General features: G+C 46.6%; 6 non-coding genes and 1 pseudogene across 6 annotated transcripts; all 7 read left to right on the plus strand.

The window, feature by feature from the left end:
• The first annotated feature begins 466 nt into the window (after positions 1–466).
• Positions 467–657, plus strand: LOC142274187 (U2 spliceosomal RNA). The gene has a single exon (XR_012738529.1). It is a non-coding gene; the product is annotated as a U2 spliceosomal RNA (small nuclear RNA).
• A 1,387-nt stretch (positions 658–2,044) lies between these two features.
• On the plus strand, positions 2,045–2,235 carry LOC142274188 (U2 spliceosomal RNA). Its single transcript, XR_012738530.1, has one exon. It is a non-coding gene; the product is annotated as a U2 spliceosomal RNA (small nuclear RNA).
• Positions 2,236–3,622: 1,387 nt separating this feature from the next.
• On the plus strand, positions 3,623–3,813 carry LOC142274189 (U2 spliceosomal RNA). Its single transcript, XR_012738531.1, has one exon. It is a non-coding gene; the product is annotated as a U2 spliceosomal RNA (small nuclear RNA).
• Positions 3,814–5,200: 1,387 nt separating this feature from the next.
• Positions 5,201–5,391, plus strand: LOC142274190 (U2 spliceosomal RNA). Its single transcript, XR_012738532.1, has one exon. It is a non-coding gene; the product is annotated as a U2 spliceosomal RNA (small nuclear RNA).
• Positions 5,392–6,778: 1,387 nt separating this feature from the next.
• LOC142274191 (U2 spliceosomal RNA) lies at positions 6,779–6,969 on the plus strand. The gene has a single exon (XR_012738533.1). It is a non-coding gene; the product is annotated as a U2 spliceosomal RNA (small nuclear RNA).
• A 1,387-nt stretch (positions 6,970–8,356) lies between these two features.
• Positions 8,357–8,547, plus strand: LOC142274193 (U2 spliceosomal RNA). The gene has a single exon (XR_012738534.1). It is a non-coding gene; the product is annotated as a U2 spliceosomal RNA (small nuclear RNA).
• A 1,387-nt stretch (positions 8,548–9,934) lies between these two features.
• LOC142274194 (U2 spliceosomal RNA) lies at positions 9,935–10,093 on the plus strand (annotated as a pseudogene; the record flags this gene model as incomplete).

A 10,093-nucleotide genomic window follows, 5' to 3' on the forward strand; every position in this document is an offset into this window, starting at 1 on the left:
CAATCTCTTTTTTTCCCGGGTGGTAGGGGGATGACAGGAGAAGGGAAGCGGGTGGTGAGAAAGGTACAGAGGGCAGGGTTTGGGGGCTGGGAAGGAAAGGGAAAAGATTAGGGTTTGGGGATGATGAAAGGGCTTTCTACGGGTAAGGATGGCAAAGGGTGGCAGTGACGGAAAGTCAGGCAACCTGTCCTGTCCGTCTTTTTGTATCGTGAATTGGAAAGACTGCAAGGGGGAGGGGAGTTGCTTGCGCCCTAAAGGAGGAGTTATTCAGATTCATTGCAGTGGGCGGCGGCTGCAAAACGCACCATTCTTCTTGTTTTGGCTCTGCAAAGCAGCCTTTTCAAGGGTTGGCTTGGGTGACAAAATGTCTTGTGTAGGCGTGGGTTTGTCTCCCTCTCGCTCTCTCTCCCTAAGATGTGTCCGGCATAGGCCAGGGTGCCACTCGAGGCCCAAACCAATTCTGGTTATCGCTTCTCGGCCTTTTGGCTAAGATCAAGTGTAGTATCTGTTCTTATCAGTTTAATATCTGATACGTCCCCTATCTGGGGACCATATATTAAATGGATTTTTAGAACAGGGAGATGGAAAAAGAGCTTGCTCTGTCCACTCCACGCATTGACCTGGTATTGCAGTACCTCCAGGAACGGTGCACCCCTTCTTAACCCAGTTTCCAAAAGCAGAACTCAATTCACCTGATTCATATTAGCCCGATTTAATGAATTGGAAGAAAGCATACGTCTTCATATGCACCTCAATTTGGCCCATTCACTTTTCACACTTCCTCCTTTTGTTTTTTATCTTTCACACTTTTGACTTTCTTTATTCATCCAAATAGCAAACTCATCACCACTCAACCTGACCAACTCGGCTATGTCCCCGTGCTGCAGTTCTCTGTCTTATCTAGATCATTTGCAATTGAATGGAATAGATCCCTTTTGGACAAAGTGGATTCACCTGCTGCTGCAGTGACCACAGGTGTGATAACATCTAGAATTGGCATCTGGTGCGATCTCTCCGCTTCCACTCCAAAGAAAGTTACCTGTTTATTCCTATCATGCATTGGTTTTTGGGGTTTTCTTTGAGTAATGATGATCTCTTTAGTAGTCTGTTGGCGCCCTCTCCTGGAGGAATAGTTTGCTTGCTCTTGGACATTCTAAAAGAGAGGTCATGATAGACATTGAGCTTCTGAGCTCAATTGGGGACAGTCATGGGTGATGAATGTTTGCAACCTACTGCGAAGCCTCATACCGCAATATAAGGAACGTCAAATACTAAGAAAGGGCGGCCTATGAAAGAATTACTACTTTCAATAAGTACACTTAAACGGCTAATTGGGAATAGAAAAACTGTAAAAAGCCCTCTGAGAAAGCCCCCCTCTAACCTTTGATAGTAAGCTTTTCTGTAGTCTGCCTGTTGATGTATTTTCCGTTTGAACTGTGCACAACATGAAGAGACGGAACACTGGCGGCTTGTCACAATGCCCCCCGATGACATCACAATAGCGCTGCTGCCTAGAAAACAAGCTGCGCAGAAGAAGTTGTTCTTTGGGTGGGAGGGTGGGCTAGTGGAAGGAGGGGGCAATCTCTTTTTTTCCCGGGTGGTAGGGGGATGACAGGAGAAGGGAAGCGGGTGGTGAGAAAGGTACAGAGGGCAGGGTTTGGGGGCTGGGAAGGAAAGGGAAAAGATTAGGGTTTGGGGATGATGAAAGGGCTTTCTACGGGTAAGGATGGCAAAGGGTGGCAGTGACGGAAAGTCAGGCAACCTGTCCTGTCCGTCTTTTTGTATCGTGAATTGGAAAGACTGCAAGGGGGAGGGGAGTTGCTTGCGCCCTAAAGGAGGAGTTATTCAGATTCATTGCAGTGGGCGGCGGCTGCAAAACGCACCATTCTTCTTGTTTTGGCTCTGCAAAGCAGCCTTTTCAAGGGTTGGCTTGGGTGACAAAATGTCTTGTGTAGGCGTGGGTTTGTCTCCCTCTCGCTCTCTCTCCCTAAGATGTGTCCGGCATAGGCCAGGGTGCCACTCGAGGCCCAAACCAATTCTGGTTATCGCTTCTCGGCCTTTTGGCTAAGATCAAGTGTAGTATCTGTTCTTATCAGTTTAATATCTGATACGTCCCCTATCTGGGGACCATATATTAAATGGATTTTTAGAACAGGGAGATGGAAAAAGAGCTTGCTCTGTCCACTCCACGCATTGACCTGGTATTGCAGTACCTCCAGGAACGGTGCACCCCTTCTTAACCCAGTTTCCAAAAGCAGAACTCAATTCACCTGATTCATATTAGCCCGATTTAATGAATTGGAAGAAAGCATACGTCTTCATATGCACCTCAATTTGGCCCATTCACTTTTCACACTTCCTCCTTTTGTTTTTTATCTTTCACACTTTTGACTTTCTTTATTCATCCAAATAGCAAACTCATCACCACTCAACCTGACCAACTCGGCTATGTCCCCGTGCTGCAGTTCTCTGTCTTATCTAGATCATTTGCAATTGAATGGAATAGATCCCTTTTGGACAAAGTGGATTCACCTGCTGCTGCAGTGACCACAGGTGTGATAACATCTAGAATTGGCATCTGGTGCGATCTCTCCGCTTCCACTCCAAAGAAAGTTACCTGTTTATTCCTATCATGCATTGGTTTTTGGGGTTTTCTTTGAGTAATGATGATCTCTTTAGTAGTCTGTTGGCGCCCTCTCCTGGAGGAATAGTTTGCTTGCTCTTGGACATTCTAAAAGAGAGGTCATGACAGACATTGAGCTTCTGAGCTCAATTGGGGACAGTCATGGGTGATGAATGTTTGCAACCTACTGCGAAGCCTCATACCGCAATATAAGGAACGTCAAATACTAAGAAAGGGCGGCCTATGAAAGAATTACTACTTTCAATAAGTACACTTAAACGGCTAATTGGGAATAGAAAAACTGTAAAAAGCCCTCTGAGAAAGCCCCCCTCTAACCTTTGATAGTAAGCTTTTCTGTAGTCTGCCTGTTGATGTATTTTCCGTTTGAACTGTGCACAACATGAAGAGACGGAACACTGGCGGCTTGTCACAATGCCCCCCGATGACATCACAATAGCGCTGCTGCCTAGAAAACAAGCTGCGCAGAAGAAGTTGTTCTTTGGGTGGGAGGGTGGGCTAGTGGAAGGAGGGGGCAATCTCTTTTTTTCCCGGGTGGTAGGGGGATGACAGGAGAAGGGAAGCGGGTGGTGAGAAAGGTACAGAGGGCAGGGTTTGGGGGCTGGGAAGGAAAGGGAAAAGATTAGGGTTTGGGGATGATGAAAGGGCTTTCTACGGGTAAGGATGGCAAAGGGTGGCAGTGACGGAAAGTCAGGCAACCTGTCCTGTCCGTCTTTTTGTATCGTGAATTGGAAAGACTGCAAGGGGGAGGGGAGTTGCTTGCGCCCTAAAGGAGGAGTTATTCAGATTCATTGCAGTGGGCGGCGGCTGCAAAACGCACCATTCTTCTTGTTTTGGCTCTGCAAAGCAGCCTTTTCAAGGGTTGGCTTGGGTGACAAAATGTCTTGTGTAGGCGTGGGTTTGTCTCCCTCTCGCTCTCTCTCCCTAAGATGTGTCCGGCATAGGCCAGGGTGCCACTCGAGGCCCAAACCAATTCTGGTTATCGCTTCTCGGCCTTTTGGCTAAGATCAAGTGTAGTATCTGTTCTTATCAGTTTAATATCTGATACGTCCCCTATCTGGGGACCATATATTAAATGGATTTTTAGAACAGGGAGATGGAAAAAGAGCTTGCTCTGTCCACTCCACGCATTGACCTGGTATTGCAGTACCTCCAGGAACGGTGCACCCCTTCTTAACCCAGTTTCCAAAAGCAGAACTCAATTCACCTGATTCATATTAGCCCGATTTAATGAATTGGAAGAAAGCATACGTCTTCATATGCACCTCAATTTGGCCCATTCACTTTTCACACTTCCTCCTTTTGTTTTTTATCTTTCACACTTTTGACTTTCTTTATTCATCCAAATAGCAAACTCATCACCACTCAACCTGACCAACTCGGCTATGTCCCCGTGCTGCAGTTCTCTGTCTTATCTAGATCATTTGCAATTGAATGGAATAGATCCCTTTTGGACAAAGTGGATTCACCTGCTGCTGCAGTGACCACAGGTGTGATAACATCTAGAATTGGCATCTGGTGCGATCTCTCCGCTTCCACTCCAAAGAAAGTTACCTGTTTATTCCTATCATGCATTGGTTTTTGGGGTTTTCTTTGAGTAATGATGATCTCTTTAGTAGTCTGTTGGCGCCCTCTCCTGGAGGAATAGTTTGCTTGCTCTTGGACATTCTAAAAGAGAGGTCATGATAGACATTGAGCTTCTGAGCTCAATTGGGGACAGTCATGGGTGATGAATGTTTGCAACCTACTGCGAAGCCTCATACCGCAATATAAGGAACGTCAAATACTAAGAAAGGGCGGCCTATGAAAGAATTACTACTTTCAATAAGTACACTTAAACGGCTAATTGGGAATAGAAAAACTGTAAAAAGCCCTCTGAGAAAGCCCCCCTCTAACCTTTGATAGTAAGCTTTTCTGTAGTCTGCCTGTTGATGTATTTTCCGTTTGAACTGTGCACAACATGAAGAGACGGAACACTGGCGGCTTGTCACAATGCCCCCCGATGACATCACAATAGCGCTGCTGCCTAGAAAACAAGCTGCGCAGAAGAAGTTGTTCTTTGGGTGGGAGGGTGGGCTAGTGGAAGGAGGGGGCAATCTCTTTTTTTCCCGGGTGGTAGGGGGATGACAGGAGAAGGGAAGCGGGTGGTGAGAAAGGTACAGAGGGCAGGGTTTGGGGGCTGGGAAGGAAAGGGAAAAGATTAGGGTTTGGGGATGATGAAAGGGCTTTCTACGGGTAAGGATGGCAAAGGGTGGCAGTGACGGAAAGTCAGGCAACCTGTCCTGTCCGTCTTTTTGTATCGTGAATTGGAAAGACTGCAAGGGGGAGGGGAGTTGCTTGCGCCCTAAAGGAGGAGTTATTCAGATTCATTGCAGTGGGCGGCGGCTGCAAAACGCACCATTCTTCTTGTTTTGGCTCTGCAAAGCAGCCTTTTCAAGGGTTGGCTTGGGTGACAAAATGTCTTGTGTAGGCGTGGGTTTGTCTCCCTCTCGCTCTCTCTCCCTAAGATGTGTCCGGCATAGGCCAGGGTGCCACTCGAGGCCCAAACCAATTCTGGTTATCGCTTCTCGGCCTTTTGGCTAAGATCAAGTGTAGTATCTGTTCTTATCAGTTTAATATCTGATACGTCCCCTATCTGGGGACCATATATTAAATGGATTTTTAGAACAGGGAGATGGAAAAAGAGCTTGCTCTGTCCACTCCACGCATTGACCTGGTATTGCAGTACCTCCAGGAACGGTGCACCCCTTCTTAACCCAGTTTCCAAAAGCAGAACTCAATTCACCTGATTCATATTAGCCCGATTTAATGAATTGGAAGAAAGCATACGTCTTCATATGCACCTCAATTTGGCCCATTCACTTTTCACACTTCCTCCTTTTGTTTTTTATCTTTCACACTTTTGACTTTCTTTATTCATCCAAATAGCAAACTCATCACCACTCAACCTGACCAACTCGGCTATGTCCCCGTGCTGCAGTTCTCTGTCTTATCTAGATCATTTGCAATTGAATGGAATAGATCCCTTTTGGACAAAGTGGATTCACCTGCTGCTGCAGTGACCACAGGTGTGATAACATCTAGAATTGGCATCTGGTGCGATCTCTCCGCTTCCACTCCAAAGAAAGTTACCTGTTTATTCCTATCATGCATTGGTTTTTGGGGTTTTCTTTGAGTAATGATGATCTCTTTAGTAGTCTGTTGGCGCCCTCTCCTGGAGGAATAGTTTGCTTGCTCTTGGACATTCTAAAAGAGAGGTCATGATAGACATTGAGCTTCTGAGCTCAATTGGGGACAGTCATGGGTGATGAATGTTTGCAACCTACTGCGAAGCCTCATACCGCAATATAAGGAACGTCAAATACTAAGAAAGGGCGGCCTATGAAAGAATTACTACTTTCAATAAGTACACTTAAACGGCTAATTGGGAATAGAAAAACTGTAAAAAGCCCTCTGAGAAAGCCCCCCTCTAACCTTTGATAGTAAGCTTTTCTGTAGTCTGCCTGTTGATGTATTTTCCGTTTGAACTGTGCACAACATGAAGAGACGGAACACTGGCGGCTTGTCACAATGCCCCCCGATGACATCACAATAGCGCTGCTGCCTAGAAAACAAGCTGCGCAGAAGAAGTTGTTCTTTGGGTGGGAGGGTGGGCTAGTGGAAGGAGGGGGCAATCTCTTTTTTTCCCGGGTGGTAGGGGGATGACAGGAGAAGGGAAGCGGGTGGTGAGAAAGGTACAGAGGGCAGGGTTTGGGGGCTGGGAAGGAAAGGGAAAAGATTAGGGTTTGGGGATGATGAAAGGGCTTTCTACGGGTAAGGATGGCAAAGGGTGGCAGTGACGGAAAGTCAGGCAACCTGTCCTGTCCGTCTTTTTGTATCGTGAATTGGAAAGACTGCAAGGGGGAGGGGAGTTGCTTGCGCCCTAAAGGAGGAGTTATTCAGATTCATTGCAGTGGGCGGCGGCTGCAAAACGCACCATTCTTCTTGTTTTGGCTCTGCAAAGCAGCCTTTTCAAGGGTTGGCTTGGGTGACAAAATGTCTTGTGTAGGCGTGGGTTTGTCTCCCTCTCGCTCTCTCTCCCTAAGATGTGTCCGGCATAGGCCAGGGTGCCACTCGAGGCCCAAACCAATTCTGGTTATCGCTTCTCGGCCTTTTGGCTAAGATCAAGTGTAGTATCTGTTCTTATCAGTTTAATATCTGATACGTCCCCTATCTGGGGACCATATATTAAATGGATTTTTAGAACAGGGAGATGGAAAAAGAGCTTGCTCTGTCCACTCCACGCATTGACCTGGTATTGCAGTACCTCCAGGAACGGTGCACCCCTTCTTAACCCAGTTTCCAAAAGCAGAACTCAATTCACCTGATTCATATTAGCCCGATTTAATGAATTGGAAGAAAGCATACGTCTTCATATGCACCTCAATTTGGCCCATTCACTTTTCACACTTCCTCCTTTTGTTTTTTATCTTTCACACTTTTGACTTTCTTTATTCATCCAAATAGCAAACTCATCACCACTCAACCTGACCAACTCGGCTATGTCCCCGTGCTGCAGTTCTCTGTCTTATCTAGATCATTTGCAATTGAATGGAATAGATCCCTTTTGGACAAAGTGGATTCACCTGCTGCTGCAGTGACCACAGGTGTGATAACATCTAGAATTGGCATCTGGTGCGATCTCTCCGCTTCCACTCCAAAGAAAGTTACCTGTTTATTCCTATCATGCATTGGTTTTTGGGGTTTTCTTTGAGTAATGATGATCTCTTTAGTAGTCTGTTGGCGCCCTCTCCTGGAGGAATAGTTTGCTTGCTCTTGGACATTCTAAAAGAGAGGTCATGATAGACATTGAGCTTCTGAGCTCAATTGGGGACAGTCATGGGTGATGAATGTTTGCAACCTACTGCGAAGCCTCATACCGCAATATAAGGAACGTCAAATACTAAGAAAGGGCGGCCTATGAAAGAATTACTACTTTCAATAAGTACACTTAAACGGCTAATTGGGAATAGAAAAACTGTAAAAAGCCCTCTGAGAAAGCCCCCCTCTAACCTTTGATAGTAAGCTTTTCTGTAGTCTGCCTGTTGATGTATTTTCCGTTTGAACTGTGCACAACATGAAGAGACGGAACACTGGCGGCTTGTCACAATGCCCCCCGATGACATCACAATAGCGCTGCTGCCTAGAAAACAAGCTGCGCAGAAGAAGTTGTTCTTTGGGTGGGAGGGTGGGCTAGTGGAAGGAGGGGGCAATCTCTTTTTTTCCCGGGTGGTAGGGGGATGACAGGAGAAGGGAAGCGGGTGGTGAGAAAGGTACAGAGGGCAGGGTTTGGGGGCTGGGAAGGAAAGGGAAAAGATTAGGGTTTGGGGATGATGAAAGGGCTTTCTACGGGTAAGGATGGCAAAGGGTGGCAGTGACGGAAAGTCAGGCAACCTGTCCTGTCCGTCTTTTTGTATCGTGAATTGGAAAGACTGCAAGGGGGAGGGGAGTTGCTTGCGCCCTAAAGGAGGAGTTATTCAGATTCATTGCAGTGGGCGGCGGCTGCAAAACGCACCATTCTTCTTGTTTTGGCTCTGCAAAGCAGCCTTTTCAAGGGTTGGCTTGGGTGACAAAATGTCTTGTGTAGGCGTGGGTTTGTCTCCCTCTCGCTCTCTCTCCCTAAGATGTGTCCGGCATAGGCCAGGGTGCCACTCGAGGCCCAAACCAATTCTGGTTATCGCTTCTCGGCCTTTTGGCTAAGATCAAGTGTAGTATCTGTTCTTATCAGTTTAATATCTGATACGTCCCCTATCTGGGGACCATATATTAAATGGATTTTTAGAACAGGGAGATGGAAAAAGAGCTTGCTCTGTCCACTCCACGCATTGACCTGGTATTGCAGTACCTCCAGGAACGGTGCACCCCTTCTTAACCCAGTTTCCAAAAGCAGAACTCAATTCACCTGATTCATATTAGCCCGATTTAATGAATTGGAAGAAAGCATACGTCTTCATATGCACCTCAATTTGGCCCATTCACTTTTCACACTTCCTCCTTTTGTTTTTTATCTTTCACACTTTTGACTTTCTTTATTCATCCAAATAGCAAACTCATCACCACTCAACCTGACCAACTCGGCTATGTCCCCGTGCTGCAGTTCTCTGTCTTATCTAGATCATTTGCAATTGAATGGAATAGATCCCTTTTGGACAAAGTGGATTCACCTGCTGCTGCAGTGACCACAGGTGTGATAACATCTAGAATTGGCATCTGGTGCGATCTCTCCGCTTCCACTCCAAAGAAAGTTACCTGTTTATTCCTATCATGCATTGGTTTTTGGGGTTTTCTTTGAGTAATGATGATCTCTTTAGTAGTCTGTTGGCGCCCTCTCCTGGAGGAATAGTTTGCTTGCTCTTGGACATTCTAAAAGAGAGGTCATGATAGACATTGAGCTTCTGAGCTCAATTGGGGACAGTCATGGGTGATGAATGTTTGCAACCTACTGCGAAGCCTCATACCGCAATATAAGGAACGTCAAATACTAAGAAAGGGCGGCCTATGAAAGAATTACTACTTTCAATAAGTACACTTAAACGGCTAATTGGGAATAGAAAAACTGTAAAAAGCCCTCTGAGAAAGCCCCCCTCTAACCTTTGATAGTAAGCTTTTCTGTAGTCTGCCTGTTGATGTATTTTCCGTTTGAACTGTGCACAACATGAAGAGACGGAACACTGGCGGCTTGTCACAATGCCCCCCGATGACATCACAATAGCGCTGCTGCCTAGAAAACAAGCTGCGCAGAAGAAGTTGTTCTTTGGGTGGGAGGGTGGGCTAGTGGAAGGAGGGGGCAATCTCTTTTTTTCCCGGGTGGTAGGGGGATGACAGGAGAAGGGAAGCGGGTGGTGAGAAAGGTACAGAGGGCAGGGTTTGGGGGCTGGGAAGGAAAGGGAAAAGATTAGGGTTTGGGGATGATGAAAGGGCTTTCTACGGGTAAGGATGGCAAAGGGTGGCAGTGACGGAAAGTCAGGCAACCTGTCCTGTCCGTCTTTTTGTATCGTGAATTGGAAAGACTGCAAGGGGGAGGGGAGTTGCTTGCGCCCTAAAGGAGGAGTTATTCAGATTCATTGCAGTGGGCGGCGGCTGCAAAACGCACCATTCTTCTTGTTTTGGCTCTGCAAAGCAGCCTTTTCAAGGGTTGGCTTGGGTGACAAAATGTCTTGTGTAGGCGTGGGTTTGTCTCCCTCTCGCTCTCTCTCCCTAAGATGTGTCCGGCATAGGCCAGGGTGCCACTCGAGGCCCAAACCAATTCTGGTTATCGCTTCTCGGCCTTTTGGCTAAGATCAAGTGTAGTATCTGTTCTTATCAGTTTAATATCTGATACGTCCCCTATCTGGGGACCATATATTAAATGGATTTTTAGAACAGGGAGATGGAAAAAGAGCTTGCTCTGTCCACTCCACGCATTGACCTGGT

The sequence above is a fragment of the Anomaloglossus baeobatrachus genome, unplaced genomic scaffold (assembly GCF_048569485.1).
Source record: "Anomaloglossus baeobatrachus isolate aAnoBae1 unplaced genomic scaffold, aAnoBae1.hap1 Scaffold_3712, whole genome shotgun sequence".
NCBI classification, from domain to species: Eukaryota; Metazoa; Chordata; class Amphibia; order Anura; family Aromobatidae; genus Anomaloglossus; species Anomaloglossus baeobatrachus.